Below are 11,850 nucleotides of genomic sequence, written 5' to 3' on the forward strand. Positions count from 1 at the left end.
CACAAGAATGCCAACGCCGATGCGGTATCCAGGATGCCCAACTTACCAGAGGTGGAAGAGGATCCAGAGGTACTGGAAGAGGTAGAGTTACCAGCTTTCCATCGCCCTGGAGCAACTCAGTACTCTCATTATATAAGGAAATGGCGCAATAACAAACAACAAGCCACACTGAACCCATTGATCCATCATGGATGGGCAGAGACCCAGGATAGTGACCCCGCAGTCCATCTGGTGAAAGAGCTGCTGACCTAGGCAGATTCACACCATGGTCCAGATGATTTACAAGAGACGCAACAACTGTGGAAGGAGAAAGGCAAATTATTTATCTACTATGGTAAGCTGTGTGTAATAATTATAGGGGATAATTCAGGAGACTTTGCGTGGAACAAGACAACAGGACACAGTTTTATAAGTGGAAAGTTTATATTATCACACGGTGATTCAAGCAGGTGCAGAGAGAAACTCAAGTCCACAACACTTGGTGCAAATAATAAACGCAGCTTAGCAGTCAATAGGAAACTTCAGAGGTAGATGCAAACAAACAGAAAGTCTATGAAGCACAGTTATTCTTGAGGAAACTTGACACGAATAGATCCTTGACTTAGTCCAGACACAGATAGATATGCTATTAGGCAGTTCAAATCATATCTTAGCTCAACCAGGGAGGCCTGGATAATAGTCTCAGGTAGGGTTGAGCGAAACGGATCGGTCATTTTCATAAGTCGCCGACTTTTGGCAAAGTCGGGTTTCATGAAACCCAACCCGATCCCAGCGTGGGATCAGCCATGCGGTACACGATCTTCGCGCCAAAGTCGCGTTTCATATGACGCTTAAAGCGCCATTTTTCAGCCAATGAAGGTGCACGCAGAGTGTGGGCAGCGTGATGACATAGGTCCTGGTCCCCACCATCTTAGAGAAGGGCATGGCAGTGATTGGCTTGCTTTCTGCGGCGTCACAGGGGCTATAAAGGGGCGTTCCCGCCGACCGCCATCTTACTGCTGCTGATCTGAGCGTAGGGAGAGGATGCTGTCGCTTCGTCAGAAGCAAGGATAGCGTTAGGCAGGGTAAATTGACCCCAAAACCGCTTGTGCTGTAGCGATTTCCACTGTCCAACACCACCTTTTCTTTGCAGGGACAGTGTAGGCTAGATTTCTCTTCATCAGCTCTGTAGGTTATAAGGCTCCCTGATAGCTGCGTTGCTGTGTGTACGCCGCTGTGCAAACCAACTGCTTTTTTCAAAGCACAAATCCTGTTGCTCCTTCCTTTCTGCACAGCTATCTTGTTTGTTTGTCCACACTTTTGACTTTTGTGTGCAGCACTCCTTTTTATTGCTGCCTGCCACACTTTTCTGAGATTACTGTAGGGAGATAGTAATTGTAGTACTTTTTTTTTTTTGTTATATCTCTTCAAGCCACTTTCTGCCACAGAAAACCTACTGTATAACAGTGTGCCTGATTTGTTCCTAATTCTCCCATAAAACAAAAAAAAAAAGTGGGAGATTAAGACTGGCAAATCTGCATTAGTGCCAGTCCTGTGTGTGGCTTCTGTCTTTTTTTTCTGCCACAGAAAACCTACTGTATAATGGTGTGTGTCCACGTTCAGGATTGCATCAGGATTTGGTCAGGATTTTTCATCAGTATTTGTAAGCCAAAACCAGGAGTGGGTGATAAATACAGAAGTGGAGCATATGTTTCTGTTATACTTTTCCTCTAATTGCTCCACTCCTGGTTTTGGCTTACAAATACTGATGAAAAATCCATTCCTGACCAAATCCTGATGCAATCCTGAACGTGGACACATACCCTAATTCTCCCATAATAGAAAAAAAAAGTGGGAGATTAAGACTGGCAAATCTGCATTAGTGCCAGTCCTGTGTGTGGCTTCTGTCTTTTTTTTCTGCCACAGAAAACCTACTGTATAACAGTGTGCCTGATTTCTTCCTAATTCTCCCATAAAAAAAAAAAAAAAGTGGGAGATTAAGACTGGCAAATCTGCATTAGTGCCAGTCCTGTGTGTGGCATCTGTCTTTTTTTTCTGCCACAGAAAACCTACTGTGTAGCAGTGGGCCAGATTAAATCACTTGTCTCACATATCCCCCCAAAAAATTAAAATAAAGGGAGAATAATCTTGCCAAACCTGTGCATGTGTGCGAGTGCTGTCTGTGGTATCTGTCAGTCATTTTGTGCCACAGGGACTATACCGTGATATAGTGGGCCTGATTCAATCCCTTGTCTCCCATATCAAAAAAAAGAGGGACATTTCTATTGCCAGTGTGTGCATCTGCGTCAGTCCGGCTAGTGCCATATCTGCCAGCCTCTTTCTGCCAATCAAACTGTGTATTGTGTAATACAGTGGGCCTGATTTTTCCCTGCATTCTCCCACACATAAAGAGGGACATTTCTATTGCCAGTGTGTGCATCTGCGTCACTCCTGTTAGTGCCATATCTGCCAGCAGGGCCGCCATCAGGGCATGACAGCCATGACTGGCGTATGGGGCCCGTCTAATCTGTTCACCGGGCCCCCCTGCAGGCGCTGCCGCACACTATTGACGTGCGGGCCCGTGCCCGCACGTCAATAGTTAACAGCCGCCGCCAGCCAGTCGGAGGCTGGCAGCTGACTTGAGCGGCCGCAGTGCGCAGTCGCACTTCGCCGGCGTCTGACGTCATTGTCAGCCGCCGGCGAGTGCGTCCTTCACCTGCGTGGAGGAAGTGGGCTTCCCCGCCGCAGGAGCATGGCAAGGTAAGAACTCTTTTCTTTTTTTTTTTTTTAGAGCGGCGATCCGGAGGGGTGGGAGGGCCCGGGGCAGAAAGCTGGACACAGAGGCATTATGCTGGACACAGGGGCCCGGGGCAGAAAGCTGGACACAGAGGCATTATGCTGGACACTGGGGCCCGGGGCAGAAAGCTGGACACAGAGGCATTATGCTGGACACAGGGGCCCGGGGCAGAAAGCTGGACACAGAGGCATTATGCTGGACACAGGGGCCCGGGGCAGAAAGCTGGACACAGAGGCATTATGCTGGACACTGGGGCCCGGGGCAGAAAGCTGGACACAGAGGCATTATGCTGGACACAGGGGCCCGGGGCAGAAAGCTGGACACAGAGGCATTATGCTGGACACAGGGGCGCGTGGCAGAAAGCTGGACACAGGGGCATTATGCTGGACACAGCCAGGGCCCGGGGCAGAAAGCTGGACACAGAGGCATTATGCTGGACACAGGGGCCCGGGGCAGAAAGCTGGACACAGGGGCATTATGCTGGACACAGCCAGGGCCCAGGGCAGAAAGCTGGACACAGAGGCATTATGCTGGACACAGGGGCCCGGGGCAGAAAGCTGGACACAGAGGCATTATGCTGGACATAGGGGCCCGGGGCAGAAAGCTGGACACAGGGGCATTATGCTGGACACAGGGGCCCGGGGCAGAAAGCTGGACACAGAGGCATTATGCTGGACACAGGGGCCTGGGGCAGAAAGCTGGACACAGAGGCATTATGCTGGACATAGGGGCCCAGGGCAGAAAGCTGGACACAGGGGCATTATGCTGGACACAGGGGCCCGGGGCAGAAAGCTGGACACAGAGGCATTATGCTGGACACAGGGGCCCGGGGCAGGAAGCTGGACACAGGGGCATTATGCTGGACACAGCCAGGGCCCAGGGCAGAAAGCTGGACACAGAGGCATTATGCTGGACACAGGGGCCCGGGGCAGAAAGATGGACACAGAGGCATTATGCTGGACACAGGGGCCCGGGGCAGAAAGCTGGACACAGGGGCATTATGCTGGACACAGCCAGGGCCCGGGGCAGAAAGCTGGACACAGAGGCATTATGCTGGACACAGGGGCCCAGGGCAGAAAGCTGGACACGGGCATTATGCTGGACACAGGGGCCCGGGGCAGAAAGCTGGACACAGGGGCCCGGGGCAGAAAGCTGTACACAGGGGCATTATGCTGGACACAGGGGCCCGGGGCAGAAAGCTGGACACAGAGGCATTATGCTGGACACAGGGGCCCGGGGCAGAAAGCTGGACACAGGGGCATTATGCTGGACACAAGGGCCCGGGGCAGAAAGCTGGACACAGGGGCAGAAAGCTGGACACAGGGGGGCAGAAAGCTGGACACAGGGGGGCAGAAAGCTGGACACAGGGGGGCAGAAAGCTGGACACAGGGGGGCAGAAAGCTGGACACAGGGGGCAGAAAGCTGGACACAGGGGGGCAGAAAGCTGGACACTGGGGCAGAACGCTGGACATTGGGGCAGAACGCTGGACATTGGGGCAGAACGCTGGACACTGATGCAGAATGCTGGACACGGACAGAAAGCTGGGCACAGGGGCAGGAAGCTGGGCACAGGGGCAGGAAGCTGGACACAGGGGCAGAAAGCTGGACACAGGGGCAGAAAGCTGGACACAGGGGCAGAAAGGAGAAACGGGGCATGATTGGAGACACAGGGGGCAGGATGACAGACATGGCGGCATGACTGGAGACACTGGGGCATGACTGGAGACAGATGGGGCAGGAATGGAAACAGATGGGGCAGAATTGAGACACAGGGGGCATGATTGCAGAAATGTGGGCATGATTGGAGACGGGGCAGAATGGTGATACGGGCATGATTGGAGACACTGGAGGCAGGATTGGAGACAGATGGGGCAGGATAATGGGGCAGGATGGATACGATGGAGACAGATGGGGCAGGATGGGGAGATCATATGGGGCAGGATGGATACTCATTAGGGCAGGATGGGAGAACATATGGCTGACGCCAGGAATGAGACACACGGGGCCAGGATGGCGAATATTATTACCATAGGGGCTAATTAAGGGATATTATTACTGCAGTGATGTATTTATTTTATTTTTTGAGTACACTGTTTTAAATGGGGGGGCGGTCCTATTACTGTGTAGAGTGACACTATGTCGCCTTCTTCATGTGGTGTAATGTAGAAGTTGGGAAAATTAAGTAATGTGTTCTGCAAGTGGAACTCGAGAACGGTGTTATTTCCTGCAGAAACGAGTCCTGGCTGCATGAAGTGATGGCGGTCTGTGCGGGATGAAAGATGAAGGACTTCACCTAGAGACGTCACTGGTGAGTCAGTGTTACCTATACACTGACACTATACACTGTATACTATATAGAGAGGTCCTGTGTATAATGTCACTGGTGATCACTGTATTACCTGTACACAGACACTGCATACTAAGTACAGATCTCCTGTGTATAATGGCATTTATGGTGATAGTATTGTGTTTTGTTTTTTTATTGATCAGTATTGTAGTATTCAGTCACTATGTGGTGGTAATATGTGGTCTGGTCATGATGTTGTGGTATTTGTTCCTTGTATTTGATATTATTCGATCACTGTGGTGGTAATATGTCATCTGGTCATGGTGTGGCGGTATTTGTGCCTTGTAGATAGTAGTAGGTATTTGTGCCTTGTAGTAGATAGGTCACTGTGGTGATATGGTGTCTGGTCATGGTGCTGTGGTATTTGTTCCTTGTATGTGGTATTATAGGTCATTTTAAAAATTGAAAAATAAAAATATACCTAAATTGTACTGCATATTTTAACAAATATTTAATAGGTTACAGTAGAGTAGGGCCTGGCCAAAAGTGTCTACCTTGTCATTTTGGTGGCTTAAAAAATCTTTTGGCCAAAACAAAAGCTGCCGGCTATATGTGTGATCTGGTGATGGGAACTGTCAATGTGTGATAGGTGAGAAGTGGAGTTTTTCCAAGAGAGAGCGGTGGGACTGTGGACAGTTTGAGGGGTGGAGCGTGGAGGCGGGGCTGGGGTGGAGCCTGGGCGGAGTCTCAAGGGGGCCCCGGAAATTTTGCCAGTATGGGGCCCCGAAATTTCTAGTGGCAGCCCTGTTTGCCAGCCTCTTTCTGCTAATCAAACTGTGTTGTTGTGTAATACAGTGGGCCTGATTTTTACCTGCATTCTCCCACACATAAAGAGGGACATTTCTATTGCCAGTGTTTTTATCTGCGTCAATCCTGTTAGTGCCATATCTGCCAGCCTCTTTCTGCTAATCAAACTGTGTTGTTGTGTAATACAGTGGGCCTGATTTTTACCTGCATTCTCCCACACATAAAGAGGGACATTTCTATTGCCAGTGTTTTTATCTGCGTCACTCCTGTTAGTGCCATATCTGCCAGCCTCTTTCTGCCAATCAAACTGTCTAGTGTAATACAGTGGGCCTCATTTTTCACTGCATTCTCCCACACATAAAAAAGGGAGATTTACATTCCCAACAAGTTCACGCACACCTTGTACCTGGTTTTACAGGACCACATAACGGTTGTTAGTTTGGTAACATTTTTCCAAAAATGAGGAAGTCTGGTGGAAGAGGTCGTGGCCGTGGGCGGTCATTGGCAGCTGGTAATGATGGTAGTGGTGGTGGTCGTGGAGCATCAGGTGGTCGTGGGAAAAGCAGTATAGCCCCTAAGTCTCGAGTTGTTGAGCCAGCGTCATCGTCTGGCTGCACAAGGCCTCGAAGGCAGCAGGATCAAGTATTGGCTTTCATTGCTGACTCTGCCTCTAGCTCTTTCGCCTCCTCCTCGGAAAGTGCCAAATGTCAGAGCAGTGCGTCGTCAGTGGATGCTCCCGGTCAGGAACAAGTCGCTTCCTTGTGTCCTTCACCCAAAACAACAGTGAAGGATGCATCAGGCGACACAACTGGTTACTCCATGGAGCTCTTTACACATACCGTGCCTGGGTTAGAAAGGGAAATTGTTAACAGGCCATGCCCAATACAAGATGAATCGGACATGGAGTGCACAGATGCACAGCCACAGCCAGATTATTATGCTGTTCCTTTGACTCAGATCAGAACATTGCCCTCGCAGTGTACTGATCTAGAATCTGACCCCGATGAGACTATGGAGCCCCGTCACGAACGCTATAGCACTGGCTTACACGGTGACCCAGAGGAAGGTGCACAGAACATAGAAGAGGAGGTCATAGATGACCCAGTTGTTGACCCTGATTGGCAGCCATTGGGGGAACAGGGTGCAGGCGGCAGTAGCTCTGAAGCGGAGGAGGAGGAGCCGCAGCAGGCATCAACATCGCAACAGGTTCCATCTGGCAGGCCCGTATCTGGCCAAAAACGTGTGGCAAAACCAAAACAAGTTGTAGGACAGCGTGGCCATCAGGTTAAAGTAGCTCAGTGTGCAATGCCTGAAAAGGTATCCGATAGGAAGAGTGCAGTCTGGAATTTTAACCAAGATCCCAATGATCAGCGCAAAGTCATCTGTAAGAAATGCTCAAGGACCTTCAGCAGAGGTCAGAATGTTAAAAATGTAAATACAAGTTGCATGCATAGACATTTAACCACCATGCACTTGCAAGCCTGGACAAACTACCAAACGTCCCTTAACGTTGTAGCACCCTCTCACAATGAAGCTAATCAGCAAGGCGACATCCCTTCCCTCACTGTAAGCCCACCGTTTACCACATCACCTGCAGGTAATGTTGCGATTTCGTCGCAAGGCCAAAGCAGTCAGGGAATCACCAGGTTCGTGGTCGGAAAAACTGTATGTAGGGCACCATCAATAATACCATCCCCAACCCTCTCTCAGTCACCTATGTCCACCGGCACCCCCGCTAGTTCCACCGTATGCAGCTCTCCAGTCCAGCTCACCCTACATGAGACTCTCGTTAGGAAAAGGAAGTACTCATCCTTGCATCCGCATACACAGGGTTTGAACGCCCACATTGCTAGACTAATCTCGTTAGAGATGATGCCCTACCGGTTAGTTGAAACCGAAGCTTTCAAAGCCCTGATGGACTACGCTGTACCACGCTACGAGCTACCCAGTCGACACTTCTTTTCGAGAAAAGCCATCCCAGCCCTCCACCAGCATGTAGAAGACCGCATTGTCCATGCGTTCAGGCAATCTGTGAGTAGAAAGGTGCACCTGACAACAGATGCATGGACCAGTAGGCATGGCCAGGGGCGTTATGTCTCCATCACGGCACACTGGGTTAATGTGGTGGATGCAGGGTCCACAGGGGACAGTAATATTGGGACAGTTCTGCCTAGCCCACGGTCTAGGAAACAGTTGGCTGTAGGCGTTCGTCCCCCCTCCTCCTCCTCGTCTTCCAGCAAAAGCGAGAGCTCGTCCACAGACCGCAGTCGCACGACCACTCCATCCGCAGCTGCCACTGTTGCACACGAGGTGTCCAATTATGGAACAGCTAGTGGCAAGCGTCAGCAGGCTGTATTGGCAATGAAGTGTTTGGGCGACAACAGACACACCGCGGAAGTTCTGTCCGAGTTCTTGCAGCAAGAAACTCGGTCATGGCTGGGCACTGTACATCTTGAGGCAGGCAAGGTAGTGAGTGATAACGGAAGGAATTTTATGGCTGCCATAGCCCTTTCACAACTGAAACACATTCCTTGCCTGGCTCACACCTTAAACCTGGTGGTGCAGTGCTTCCTGAAAAGTTATCCGGGGTTACCCGACCTGCTGCTGAAAGTGCGCAGACTTTGCTCTCACATCCGCCGTTCGCCCATACACTCCAGCCGTATGCAGAACCATCAGCGGTCTTTGAACCTTCCCCAGCATCGCCTAATCATCGACGTTGCAACAAGGTGGAACTCCACACTGCACATGCTTCATAGACTGTGCGAACAGAGGCGTGCTGTTATGTATTTGTGGGAGGATACACATACACGGGCAGGCAGTTGGATGGCAGACATGGAGTTGTCAGCTGTGCAGTGGTCGAAGCTCCAAGACCTGTGTCAAGTCCTTCAGTGTTTTGAGGAATGCACACGGCTGGTTAGTGCAGACAACACAGTAATAAGCATGAGCATCCCCCTAATGCGTCTGCTGATGCAAAGTTTGATGCACATAAAGGAACAGGCGTCTCTAGCCAAGGAGGAGGGAAGCCTTGATGACAGTCAGCCATTGTCTCCTCAGGGAAGTCTACAGGACGAGGTGGCGGGCGAAAGAGGAGGAGGACGAGGAGGATGATGGGGATGACTATTTTTTGGATGAGGAAGCTTCTCAGGGGGCAATAGAAACTGCTGGCGGTGCAAGGCCGGGTTCAGGGTTTTTGAGGGAGACAATTGACGTTGATTTGCCAGAAAGTGCTCCTCAACCCAGCATATGCACTGACTTGACAACTGGAACATTGGCCCACATGGCGGATTATGCCTTGCGTATCCTCAAAAGGGACCCACGCATTATAAAAATGATGACAGATGACGATTACTGGTTGGCCTGCCTCCTTGATCCTCGCTATAAAGGCAAATTGCAAAATATCATGCCACATGAGAACCTCGAACAGATATTGGCAACCAAACAAGCTACTCTTGTAGACCGTTTGATTCAGGCATTCCCAGCACACAGCGCCGGTGATGGTTCTCACACGAGCTGCAGGGGGCAACAGGGCAGAGGTGTTAGAGGTGCACAGATCAGAAGTGGCGTAGGACAGAGGGGTTTTCTGACCAGGTTGTGGAGTGATTTCGCAATGACCACAGACACGACAGGTACAGCAGCATCCATTCAAAGTGACAGGAGACAACATTTGTCCAGTATGGTTACTAACTATTTTTCCTCCATTACCGATGTTCTCCCTCAACCGTCATTCCCCTTTGATTACTGGGCATCCAAAATAGACACCTGGCCTGAATTGGCTGAATACGCATTGCAGGAGCTTGCTTTCCCAGCAGCTAGTGTACTATCAGAAAGAGTATTCAGTGCTGCTGGTTCAATACTGACCGAAAGAAGGACTCGTCTGGCTACCCAAAATGTTGATGAATGATCTAACCTTCATTAAAATGAACCACTCATGGATTTCAAATTATTTTGCCCCACCTTTCCCGGCTGACACCTAGCTTTCCTGTAAAAAGGTCTTGCTTTGGGACTGGTGTTACTGACTGTTCCAATCTCTTAATTTGCAGCTGCTGTTTGTCCAGCATACAACATGTTTACACCTCCCTAAATGGCCTAACTCCCCCCACGGGGCTGTGGTCTCGCCACTTGTCGCAAGCACCCGTCAGAGTGCCGTTTGTCTGAAGAGGTGGGTGTGCCCACTTTTGGTCGACGGCACTGGCACTGGGTCCCTCATAGTACAATGAAGTGTCTCTGGCAGTGGTGGCGCGCACCCAACGTCAGAAACACCGTTGTAACATGAGGGGCCCTGGGCTTGTACCGCCGGCCAGGAGAGAGTGTCCCCCCCCAAGGTCAAACAGTGCTCTACCACTTGCAAAATGATCTGTCGCTGCTCCACCACTGTTTAGTCTATGCGCTGAAATCCTTCAATGCCTGGCACAGACAATAACAATTTGTTGACATGTATGATGCTAGTTAAAATACTCAGGGGCCCTGTCCTACATTTACACCAGTAAATACTTTGCGCCAAATTACAATGTCTGAAAGCCAGCATAGGAGCACACCCCTGTACCTAAGTATGCCACCCCTTTTTTTTTTTTGGGGGGGGGTTGTTTTTGTTTGGGATACATTAACATCTATTTAGGTTTTGGGACTCGGAGTACTTACTGTGCCAGACACTCCTTCCAATTGTCCTCCGCTGACCACACCGATGCTGCCTGTGTACCCCTGCCACCTAATGGAAGCTGCATAGAGCCTATTTTACTATTTTGGGCCTAGGAATTCTGTCTGCGGTCCCTCCTTCCAATTGTCCTACGTTGACCACACCAATGCTGCCTGTGTACCCCTGTCACCTAATGGAAGCTGCATAGAGCCTATTTTATTATTTTAGGCCTAGGAAGTCTGTCTGCGGTCCCTCCTTCCAATTGTCCTCCACTGACCACACCAATGCTGCCTGTGTACCCCTGTTACCAATTTAAAACTGCATAGAGCCTATTTTATTATTTTAGGCCTAGGAAGTCTGTCTGCGGTCCCTCCTTCCAATTGTCCTCCACTGACCACACCAATGCTGCCTGTGTACCCCTGTAGCCAAATTTAAGCTGCATAGAGCCTATTTTACTATTTTGGGCCTAGGAATTCTGTCTGCGGTCCCTCCTTCCAATTGTCCTACGTTGACCACACCAATGCTGCCTGTGTACCCCTGCCACCTAATGGAAGCTGCATAGAGCCTATTTTATTATTTTAGGCCTAGGAAGTCTGTCTGCGGTCCCTCCTACCAATTGTCCTCCACTGACCACACCAATGCTGCCTGTGTACCCCTGTAGCCAAATTTAAGCTGCATAGAGCCTATTTTAATATTTTGGGCCTAGAAAGTCTGTCTGCGGCCCCTCCTTCCAATTGTCCTCCACTGACCACACCAATGCTGCCTGTGTACCCCTGTAGCCAAATTTAAGCTGCATAGAGCCTATTTTAATATTTTGGGCCTAGAAAGTCTGTCTGCGGTCCCTCCTTCCAATTGTCCTCCACTGACCACAACAATGCTGCCTGTGTACCCCTGTTACCAATTTAAAACTGCATAGAGCCTATTTTATTATTTTAGGCCTAGGAAGTCTGTCTGCAGTCCCTCCTTCCAATTGTCCTCCACTGACCACACCAATGCTGCCTGTGTACCCCTGTTACCAATTTAAAACTGCATAGAGCCTATTTTATTATTTTTAGGCCTAGGAAGTCTGTCTGCGGTCCCTCCTTCCAATTGTCCTCCACTGACCACACCAATGCTGCCTGTGTACCCCTGTAGCCAAATTTAAGCTGCATAGAGCCTATTTTATTATTTTAGGCCTAGGAAGTCTGTCTGCGGTCCCTCCTTCCAATTGTCCTCCACTGACCACACCAATGCTGCCTGTGTACCCCTGTAACCAATGTAATACTGCATAGAGCCAACTTTTTTAGTTAACACATACTACCTTTGTCTGTCTGCGCCACTAAATCACGCTGTCCTCCACTGAAAAAG

This window comes from Ranitomeya variabilis, chromosome 5, assembly GCF_051348905.1.
Source record: "Ranitomeya variabilis isolate aRanVar5 chromosome 5, aRanVar5.hap1, whole genome shotgun sequence".
Taxonomy (NCBI): Eukaryota; Metazoa; Chordata; class Amphibia; order Anura; family Dendrobatidae; genus Ranitomeya; species Ranitomeya variabilis.